The sequence below is a fragment of the Desmodus rotundus genome, chromosome 3 (assembly GCF_022682495.2).
Source record: "Desmodus rotundus isolate HL8 chromosome 3, HLdesRot8A.1, whole genome shotgun sequence".
In the NCBI taxonomy this organism is placed as follows: Eukaryota; Metazoa; Chordata; class Mammalia; order Chiroptera; family Phyllostomidae; genus Desmodus; species Desmodus rotundus.
The window spans coordinates 188,807,100-188,818,447 of record NC_071389.1 but is presented as its reverse complement, the minus strand read 5'-3'; the positions used below and the strand labels follow the sequence as shown (position 1 = coordinate 188,818,447).

At 43.6% G+C, this 11,348-nt stretch overlaps 1 protein-coding gene and 1 pseudogene across 1 annotated transcript in view; one reads left to right on the top strand and one right to left on the bottom strand.

The window, feature by feature from the left end:
- Positions 1–524: 524 nt before the first annotated feature.
- Positions 525–11,348, top strand: part of SLC41A2 (solute carrier family 41 member 2) — an 87,013-nt gene continuing 76,189 nt past the window's right edge. Inside the window, exon 1 of the mRNA XM_053921991.1 lies at positions 525–674. The gene's annotated coding sequence lies outside the window, so the exon portion shown is untranslated. The remainder of the gene's footprint in view (positions 675–11,348) is intronic.
- On the bottom strand, positions 9,689–9,788 carry LOC112322098 (U6 spliceosomal RNA; annotated as a pseudogene).

The window sequence follows — 11,348 nt, the reverse complement described above, 5'->3', positions numbered from 1 at the left end:
CAAGTGTGGGCCAACTTGAAAAGTCTGGCATCCCAGCCACCTCCACAGCGCCCGTGCACTCCGCCTGTACACCTCTCCCGCATCGAGAGGGTGTTAGGATGTGCCCTGAATATTGTCCTCTCAGGGGTCCATCCCTTCGTTCCGTGTCAGCGCTGCTCTGCCGGACAGCGTACCTTGGTTTTAATCCCAGTCTGCGAGAAGGAAAAAAGAACCCAGCTAACCGTTGGACTGAGAACATAAACCATGAGTCACAGATTCGGCAGTTCGGACCGAGAAGCACTCGGTGATGTGGCTGTGCGTGGGTCTGCGGGGATGGACAGGGAAGCCAAGAAGAAGCCCCAGCCCTTATCTACGGGTCTCATCGCCATCTGGTCCCCAGTCGGTGGCTTTCACGGAGCCGCTCTGAGCGCTGCCGCTCCAGGTCGCCGCCCCTGCGGCCACATCACCAGGATCCGGCTCCCCCCGCCCCTACCTCGGGACACCACCCGCCCCCGCCCCGGGCGGCGCGCCTGCGCCTGCGCTGGGCCACCGCGAGGGGGCGGGGCGGCCGGGAGCGAGCGGGCCGCGGGCGCCGGCTCCCGGGCTGGCAGCGCGGGCAGCGGGGGCGCAACGAGGCGCGCCAGCAGGGAGGAGGCGCGGGCCCAGGGCAGCCGCAGACGCCGCCGGGGCACTAGGTGAACGCCCCGTCCACTCCCCGTCTCGGTGGGGTCTTAGGAGGTGGGGTCCCCTCCGCCGCCGCTGCGCCCCGTGGCAGGTGGTAATAGAGGGGAAGTCTCGGCTTTGGGCGCGGCGCTGGTTTCGGGGGCGTCCCAGGTCCCGGAGGGAGGTGGGGCGGGACCCTGGGGCCGGGGCGCTGGAGGGCCGGGGGGAGCGGGGAGCGGCCGGGCGGTGGGGTCCGCCTAAGCCGCAGTGTCCCCTCCCAGCCCGCGGGCAGCGCAGCGCCGCCGGGGTCCGGCCCGTGGTGCCTGCCCGACCTCGGGCGGGAGGGCGCCGGACCCCCGCTACAGCGGTGGGTTGTTCGGGGCCAGGACAGTGGGCCAGACAGCGGGTGGTGGCTGAATGATGGGTGGGAGGTGACCACGGATGGAGGGGTTTCGAGGCAGGCTCGTGCACACCCAAATCCACCGTTTCAGGGCTTGGCATTTGCTCTGAGTCACTGTGTTCTTTCATTCTTTATATATGTGGCATATATCTCAGTAAAAAAACAAAAACCCCAAAGTGTTCATTTACATAAAGAGGTTACATATCCGTATGTGTCAGCTATATTACCCATATATGCAATCTCCATCTGTAATTGAACAATGTTGAGATATATTTCACATACTATAAAAGTCATCCTTTTAACGGGTAGCTGTCAGTATAGTCACAAAGTTCTGCAGTTATCACCACTCCCCAGAACATTGTCATCACCCCAGAATGAAACCCTGCTTCCAGTAGCAGTCACTCCTAATTCCCCCCTTGCCCCACCCCTTGGCAAACACTAACTTACTGTGTCTGTGTACTTCCCAATTCTGGAAGTTTCATAGAAACGGAATCATAGAACATGTAGCTTTAGGGGGTGGACTTCTCTGACATAGCATCATTTGTCAGGGTTCATCCATGTTGGGTCATGAATTAGTACTTTAGTCTTTTTTATGGCTGGATAATACTTCATGTTATTGGTGTACCACTGTATTACTTTTTTTTTTTTTAATCCAGTCACCAGTTGATAGACTTTAAGGATGTTTCCACAGTTTGGCCATTGTGCACAAATGTTTTTACGTGGGCATATACTTTCATTTCTCTTGGGTATATATACACGCATATTTAACTTTTGAGGAACTGCCCACTTTTCCACCATAGTGGTACCATGTTACATTCCCACCAATCAGTGTTTGAGGGTTCCAGTTTCTACACATCCTCACCAGACACTTGTTGCTTATTGTCTGTTGGCTAATTTTCATTATAGCCATCCTAGTGGGGGTGAAGTGGTATTGATTTCCCTGACGACTAATCATTTTGTGCATATTTTCCTGTGCTTATTGTCCGTTTGTGTATCTTCTTTGGACACATGTCTATTCAGATCTTTTGCCCTCATTTTTAATTGAGTTACTTGTTTCTTTTTATTCTTGAATTACAATGTTCATTTATAGAAAAAAATAGTTTGTTTGGGGGGTAGCACTGGCTGATAAAGACAATCAACACAATATTAAGCAACACGATGCTTCTACTGAGGAAAGTTAAATAAGTGCCACTTAAGCCTTTCAGAATAAATACCCTGTCAACTCCTGGGCATCTTCTTGCCCTTTTCTGTTTTCTGCTATTTTGAGAAAAGCTACAAAAAGGTGTGTTCGTGACCAGAGCCTAGAGAGACCACTCATAGTGGATATTTTCGTACAGTCAAGGCTTGCTTTGAAGAAAGCCCCAGTTATTGTTGTAATTACAGAGAACTTATTTTGGTGACCAGCCAAACAAACGAATACAAATTAACAATCACCTATTAATTAAAATTTCACATGCTTCTCATGCAAAGTGGAAGATCCTATTTTCCTAAGTTTGTGTAGTCTTTATTAGATTATATTTACGTGTGGTGGCAAATAAACATTTTCGATGGCACTGAAGTGAAGAGCCACCTACACCTGAATGAATGCTGCTACGCTTACTCTGTGGTCAGTGTCTGAGTGCACACAAATGCAGCGTTCGTTCAGGCCCTTCGTTGCAGAAACCCCTGAAAGGGCCTGGCAATTGGAAAGACCGGGGATTCAGGCCCATTTTTCTATTACTCTAATATGACTGTTTAAAAGTGTTCTGCCAAATTTCAGAAATGTTATAGCAAATAAAATGAAAGGTTTCCAAGTGGAAATAATGGATAAGTAACTTATTAAAAGCGTGTGTGAAGGAGCATTTGAGACCTTGCTCCTCACCACTGTCTCAGTGCTCAAAGAAACTCTTTCTTTTCAATTTAAATTATATTTTATTGTTTAGGCTATCGCAGTGGTCCCCATTTTTCCCCTTTGCCCCCTGCACTCCGTCCCCTCCCACTCCCTCAGGCAATCCCCACACGTTGTCCATGGGTCATGTGTATATGTTCTTTGGCTACTCTATTCCCTGTGCTGTTCCCTACATCCCCATGACTATTCTGTAAGGACCAATCTGTACTTCTTAATCCCCTCGCCTCAACTACTAAATTATAACACAAAGGAAACATTTAACCCATTTATGCCTCAGTGACTCCATTAGTAGAATGAGGCTCGTAATTTCAACATACAACTTGAGCATTCTTTCTTTTTGTTTTAGCTAATGGAATGATTATCAAACATCCAACATATAACCTATCCAACCTAATAGTGTTCCTGACGTACCCCAGGGATGTATAAATATCTTGTAGCTACAAGTGTTTTCTCCAGTTGGCCTTTTCTGCCTCCTGGAGAGGGCAGTGGGAATAACTTTGGGAACATGATCCCTGGAAAAAGCTGGTCAGAGTGGACCTACCTCCTTTATGGCCAACTTCTAGGTATGTCTCATCATCTCTCTGAAATTACTAGATCTCAGTAACTTTACAATAAGGTAAAGAATGTATCCATCCAGGAGGGTTCAAAAGCGAGGACAGTCAGTCAGACCATCTATCCGAGGTGAATGGACGCAATCAGATTGCTTTTCCCTCCACCAACTGACCTAAGGAAGTGAGAGTTTTGACTTAAGGGCGTTAGGAGAGTTGAATAGTATGGGATCATGCAATATTTTGGAGGTTTGGGAAAAACTTGCTCTAGTTCTAAATGTGTGGGTATTGAGAAGGGAGATCTTTGGACAGCACACAGGGTCTGGATGATGCAAAAAAAGAAGCACGGCCCTGGCTGGTGTGGCTCAATGGATTGAGTGCTGGCCTGCGAGCCAAGGGGTCCCCAGTTCGATTCCCAGTCAGGGTACATGCCTGGGTTGTGGCAGAGTTCCCAGTGTGGGGTGTGCGGGAGGCAACCACACATTGATGCTTCTCTCCCTCTCCTCTCTCCCCCTTTCTCTCTAAAAAAAAGAAAAGCATGAATGAGAAATAATTTAGAAGGGATGGTTGCAGGGTATAACACAAATGCAACTTATTCAGGCATTTTTGCCCAAGAAAAAATTCTAAATAGGAAAAGTGGAAGAAACTTCTTGTCCTTCATTCCATTTCTCTTCCAATTCCATTTCCTCCACCTTGCACCTCCCTGCCTACTCTTCTAGGAGGGCCCAGAATCAGACTGGAATTTCTATTGTTCATGCTGAAGGTTTTCAGTGTGCTAATTACACCCCTCTCTCTCCAGATTCTGCTCACATTGAGATCAAATTCAAGAAGCCAAATGAGAATTAAAGTATTAAAATACAGTTTCATTGTCATTTCTGACAAAGCTGGATTGGAGAGGTTAACTTAGTGCTCTATTCCTTCTTAATTTGCTGCCCCACTCAAAACTGCAGCACCTGAAGCACTGCAGGTCTCTCCTGCAGGGAGGGAAAGCCCTGTCTCAGGGAGTTCATCCTATGGGAGTTGGAATAGAAAGGAAAACTTTCTCCTTTTGAAGGTGTGCAAATCCAAGGAAGCCAGTGAAAGCTCAGGGGTGGGGCTTATCTGGAATCCTGACCTTTATCCCTATTTTAGCTACTAGATAAATCACTTTCCTGTAGGAGGGTGAAGAGAAAGAGAAGATGTCTCTTCAGTCCTGAGTGCCGTTGTCTTTGCAGAGAGGGGAAGAAGCAGCTATGTATCATGAGCTGTGCTGTGGGTAGTAGTGTTTTGGAGGCTAGCTTAAGAACTTAATCACCTTTATAAAATTAAAACTAAGACCCTATTCTCCTTGGAAATAGCTAAACAGTTTTTAAGTGCGTGATCCTTTCATTGTGTGGTTAAAGATAGATTATTCAAGTCCATTTTCTTGTTTTACTCCTCCAACATATGTTATATCTAATATGCAATAGGCACTAGGCTAGGCCCTCGGAATTCATCAGTGGACAAATTTGTTCTCATGGAGTTTGCAGCCTGAAAGACAAGGCCAAGTTGAAGAAAGCATAGTAAAAGTTAGAAAGCATGGAGTACTTTGGGACCACAGAGAAGGCGGAAGTAATTAATCTAAGAGAGTCAGCGCTAAGGTCGTAAAGTAGAATATGAAGTAGCCAGGTAAGAGGGAAGAGTGAGGCTGAACCAGAGTGTTTCCGGCAAAAAAGAACATGTGGAAAGGCTAAGACGTGTGAGAGTGTTGTAAACTAAAGTAGCGTTTTTCTTTACTTTTTTTTTTAAGGTTCCACATACAGGTGAGATGAAAGTAGCATTTTTTAAGCTGCAGGCACCTGGGCACCTACCAGTAGACTGTGAAATCAATTTAGTGGGTCACACGCAGATAACTTGTTAGATAGTGCGCTGTGTAGTTAGGAAGTCCCTACGACAGAGGCAGCCGAAGTCCAGTGTGACCACAGGGTAGGTGGGGACGATTCTGTGATTATGTAGGATGTAGTTAGCCATATGAAAGACTTTGGATTTATCTTAGAGGAGATGAGAAGGCATTGAAAAGTTTGAATCAGGGCCTGGTTAGATTTGTATTTTCTACATATTCCTTTGAATGCCTAGTTTTTCAAATATAAACCTCAAATTTCTTGGTCCAGTGTTACAGGGATTCCAAAATTATTTCCAATCTCCTTTTATGAAGAGTCATTCCACTTTTTTTGGTGAGTGGAATGACTTCCATTTCATAAAGATTCCTTGTTTGCCTAAGTGTCTTTGAACTGAAAGGTCTATGAGAGCAGACCTTTCCTCTGTGTTGTTCGTGCTGAATCTCTGGTATGTAGCAAAGTGGTTGGCACGCAGTAGAGACTAAGCAAGTCTTTGTTGATGGAGTACAAATATCTTTAATAGGAGAACCGTTGCATAGCAGCGACGTGACCTTGATGTTGCTTTTGAAAAAGGAAAAAGGTTTTATTAGGAATTCTTTTCTTTTAGTTGAAATCATGTGATAGAACCACATTCAATTGTTTAAAAGATAATTTAACAAAAAGTACTCTTATGTTAAGACAGTAGTAGAGATAAGAAAAAGAACATCACTTTTTTAAAAAATATATATTTATTTTTAGAGAGAAGGGAAGGGAAGGAGAGAGGGAAAAAAACATCAATGTGTGGTTGCCTCTTATGCGCTGCCTACTGGGGACCCAGCCCACAACCCAGGAATGTTCTCTGACTGGGAATCGAACCGGCAATCCTTTGGTTTGCAGGCTGGCACTCAACCCACTGAGCCACATCAGCCAGGGCAAACATCAAACTTTTTGATTTTGGAGTGTCTCCTCCTTAGGAGTACAGAGCACTCAGAGATTGGTCACGGGAGGAGGCAAACCAGCTGTCATTTATATTTTGTTTGAACAGAAACGTATTCTCTGAGCCATCACCAAAAATTGGTTTTATAAAGATGGCGGGGGACAAAGGGAATAAATTAGATTAAAATGTATCACTTACATGAGATTAATGGAGAGGCAACAGAAAATAGATTTGGATCTTAAAAGAAGTAAAAATAGAGCATCTGTACACCCTGGGGAACTTACAAATAAGAATTTAATGATGCCAGCTTGTTGCCAGAGAGTGATTATCCTGTCACAGTACTGTGACTTCACAGAATTGGATCGTGAAACCCATCTGTAAAGGAGAAATTCTTTCAGGGTATGGTTTTGATAAGTGGCAAGAGAAGTTATGAAAAATTCATGAAAGGTAGAGCGATTGCAATTTCTGAATCAAATTTCTCTTTAATGTATTTTTGGGATGTGGGAACTTTGCTAATTAGTTTTATAAATTAGGTTTTATGTATCTTAAACATGAATGCTGGAATCAAAATTTGCTAATATAGGGTGGCTTTTAAAACTCATTACATTTTATATTTTTTATATTCTACAGAGTCCTATTTTAAGCTGTGCCTCATAGAACTTAAACGGAAACTAACTTTTATAAATTCACCCTGAGGAAATAATTCTAGATACGGGAAAATATTATGCCGGGAGATTTTCATTTTCGTTGCAATGTAATGTCGTCAAGCAAATGCCCTGCCGCAGGGAAGCGACTCGTTAAAATGTGGCTGGCGATCCACTTGAAGAAATGTAACTGTTAAAATGCTGTTTTGGAGCAATGTTTTCTTATTTCTTTTTAAAGTAAAAAATAAAAAGTGCTCAATGTAAACAAAAGTTCAAATAGTATAAAAACACGCAGGACTTAAAAAGTGAAAATTGTGACTCAGATCCGTCTTCACCCTACATGGGTAGGCCAACCCAATTCTGCGGAGGCCAGTCCTCTGGGCACTTTGGTTATCTGTCCTTCCAGACTTTTTTCCTTTTCTGTTTTAGAAGATTTTATTTATTTATTTTTAGAGAGAGGGGAAGGGAGGGAGGAAGAGAAACCTCCAAGTGCGGTTGCCTCTCACACACCCCCTGCTGGGACCTGGTGTGCAAACCAGGCATGTGCCCTGACTAGGAATCAAACCGGCGACTTTTTAGTGTGCAGGCCGGCACTCAATCCACTGAGCCACACCAGCCAGGGCCGGGCTTTTTCCTAACTCAGTGATTTTCAAACTGTGCTCCAATGAAGAGTTTCTGGGTCTTCTCAAGTCAGGTAAGGTGGGACCTGAGTGGGTGGAAACAGGGTGCTTCAACCTGTACTGCTTTCACCTGTTTTATTTATCAGGATTCACATAAGAGTCAATTTAAACAAGCAGTTTCTCTGCATGAAAAAGAAATGTTTAAAAACAATTGGCCTAATTTAGAATATGAATCCCTGAGTGCCCTACTCAGGAATTCCAGATCTCCTCCAGCTTTGGTGCTGGTCACAGGAATTAGCGCAGAGCTGTCTTCATTTCCCAGCAGTTTCCTGCCTGGCCGCCCTGCACGTGGTTAGAATACATTTCTCCCTTATTTTCCCCATCTCTCCAAATCTGATCTGCTCTTTAAGGTTGAGCTCATCATTGTTTTGTTCATTCCTTTTAACATGTATTTAGTGAACACCTATCCTTTGAATAATATTAAGTGGGGAATGCACAGAATTTTGTATCAGAAGTTCAGAGACTAGTAAACAGTGACCTTCATGTGTAAATGCAGTAATGTATTATAAAGTTAAGGGCATTTGGGGTGTGGGTACCAACGATATGAGTGGTCTCTTCCTTCTACACTTCCTTCTACACTTCCATGGTACTTACTCATAAAAAAGGGCATTTGTGATGCATTTGGTTACATTTCTGGGTCTTTTGGTAGTATTTGCTCATTTATTAATCAATAGAAGATAATGCAGAGAGTTTACCTGTGAATTGGGGATGAGACCCGTAAAGGAATTTTTTCATTCTTGAGCAATCAAATGTGTCAAAAAAAAAAAAAATTACTTGAATCCAATTGACTGGATTCCAGTGTTGGGCATGAGTAGAGCTGGGAGGGAGTACTGGAAGGACCTTGGTTCTGTATTCCTTGTCCGCCACGGTCACTACCACTGGTGTACAATTATCACAACACAGAGGATCACCTGCAGTGGCTTCCTAATCATTGGTTGTTTGGTCAGAAAGTCGTGAATTCAAGTCCTTTGTCTTTATCTCACTAACTCTGTAGCTGGGGCATGTTCCTCAACCTCTCAGAGTCTCAGTTTCCTACACTGTAGTGTATGAGCATGTCTGTCTCCTAGGGTTTTACAAAAAGATGGTATGAGACAAGTCCATGTAAATGGAGTCTATTCTTTTTGCTTTAAGTGGCGTCAATGTTCTGTAGAATGGGTGGTGGTTCTCCTTTCCTTTGGGTTTAAGTTTTTATATATTTTGGAGGATTTATGGATTAGACTCTAGTTCTTTGAAGAAGTAGTATTTGGTGTTTTGTGTTTTTTGGCCGAGAGTGGCTATTTGGATAAGCTATTCATATTCCTGGTAAGGTAAGTGTAAACAATATAGGAAAGTCATAGGGCCAAAGGAACACATAGCGGGGAACTAACTCTCTTTCCTCATCATCCAGGGTATTCTGCTGAGACTTAAAGCAGACTGTTAACCTATGACCAAGAAACCCAATTTGGTAGGTAGCCCCTGAGTCCAAAGTCTGGCCAACTCTTTTCTTCATTATATCTGCCACTGTCTTCTATCTTGTAGATAACAAAGAATTAATAAAGAATTGTAATAGTAATGTCCTAGTTCCCTTTAGGGAGAAAAAAGAAAACTCTTGAACTCTAGCATTTCTAGAGTATAGGGTTTCAAAGTAACCCTAGGCAAATTCATGATGAATTCCACCTTTCTAATGCATGCCTGTCTGGCTGGGTGGTCTTAGTTCTTCAGTTCACGATGAACCTTACAGTATGGTTTAAGGTGGTCTGTTTTATTTGCTAATTGTAAGGATGTTCTTTACATATCTTTTTAAAGTGAAAAGATGCATCAGATACCATATTTAACTTTAACAACAGTATCAGAGCTACTTCCTGTTCCAGCTTTCATTTTCTTTTTAAAACACTGTGGTTTCCTCAAGACCTGTGGTATACTGTATACACCGTTGTTCAGTGTATACAGGTACCGTTCAGTGTGAATGTACTCTATGGCATGCAGGCAGTTTAATTATAAGATGGGTAAGTTGTATCAAATGTAAATACTAAACTTCAATTGATTTTTTTAATGACAGAAGTGCTTTACTCATTAAGAAACATGTTAATCAATCAAAGGTTAGTAAAGAAGGCATTTACTGATTTTCAGAAAGATGAAAATATGAACGCTTCACGGATTTGCGTGCCATCCCTGCGCAGGGGCTGTGCTGATCTCTGTGTCGTCCCAACTTTAGTCTGTGCTGCTGAAGTGAGCACTCCATGGATTTTTAGAGAAGATTGGAACAAAACAGTTGATCTGAAAATTATAAGCCATGGATGGGTTCAGTACAGCAATGTATAATATTTTTTTTAATTAAAAAGGATCCTCACCTGGACCATATGCTTACTGACTTCTGGGGGAGAGAGAGAGAGAGAGAGATTTGAATGTGAGAGACAAACATTGATTGATTGGTTGTCTTCCATTCGTGCCCCAACCAGGAATCAAACCTGCAACCTATGTATGTGCCCTGACGGGGGATTGAACCTGCAACCTTCTAGTATACGGGATGATGTTCCAACCAACCGAGCCACCCGGCTAGGGCATAATGTATAATATTTTAGTGATTATGTGGTATAGTATATTCCTTAGTAAGGAAGGAAGAAACGGGAAGTTAGGTTTTGAATCTTTCATGAAAAATGTATAATAATAATAAAAAATAATGATGATGATGATCAGCCACCATTTATTGAAGGCGCAATCCACTGTCCTAAGCACTTCACATGTATTCTGTCATTTAATCCTCACACTAGCTCCAGGAAGGAGGTATTTTTTTCACGAGGAAATTGAGATACGGAGGCGTAGATCCCGCAGCGGGTGACAATTGGAATTTAAGCCAAAGCAGTTTGACCTGGGAGCCCAGGCTCATGACTGCTGTCAGAATCGCTAGTGTGCTGACACTTCGTGACACGTAGCTGTTTGGGATCTCACCTCTCTTAACTGAAGTATGAAGATTTGCTGGATGTGTCCCTGGAAATTCCCCTAAAAAGTCACTCTGTACAAGTCATGTTACTTGTTCATCCGATGAAAGCATAGCAAATATCGGCTTCAAACAGCGTAAAGCATTCGCCAGGGATTCCGCGTGCACAGCACAGCTTTGCGCAGGTGATTACCATTCTCTTTTTGAAAAGGTGCTCACTGGACTCTGCGTTCTCCCTCAGGCATGGGATTTTGACTGTGCGTCACCTTTACAATCTGAATTTACACTCAGGCTGCTCAGTAGAACAAACCCTAGTCCTGTCTCAGTCCCTGGGGACACAGCTCACCAGGCAATTGAAGCACGTGTTTGAGCGTTAGGAAGGGAGCACCGAAAGAAAGAAAAACATTGAAATGATTTAATGGTTTGTAATTCTTAAAGACACAGTGAAGTCATCTTTTTGGGAAAAACACTGTTTATGACTCAAATTTTGTTTGGAGTTACAATCCTTTTGAATTCTGGGCGGTGGATTGTGGGGGAGACAGACATACCCTTGCCAGGGTGGTAATCTGGCCCTCCCTCCGAGCCAGTGGGGCAGAGACAGTTATGGGTTCACCATCAGCTAACAAATGGGAACGACGCACATGAAATCACGGCTCTGAGAAACAGATACAGCGGTGCGTAGTTAGGTGTCTGAAAGCGTTTAGGACTGCTGATTGAAGAAAGGCTATTGTTGTTGCCTGTTAGTTGTGTTGTGCTCGCTGTGGAGTGTGTGGGGACGGAAAAGTGGAAAGGAAGGGAGGAATTCTAGGGCTCCTGGGAGTTTTAGAAATAGTAAATTGTAAGTAGCCATTAAAAAT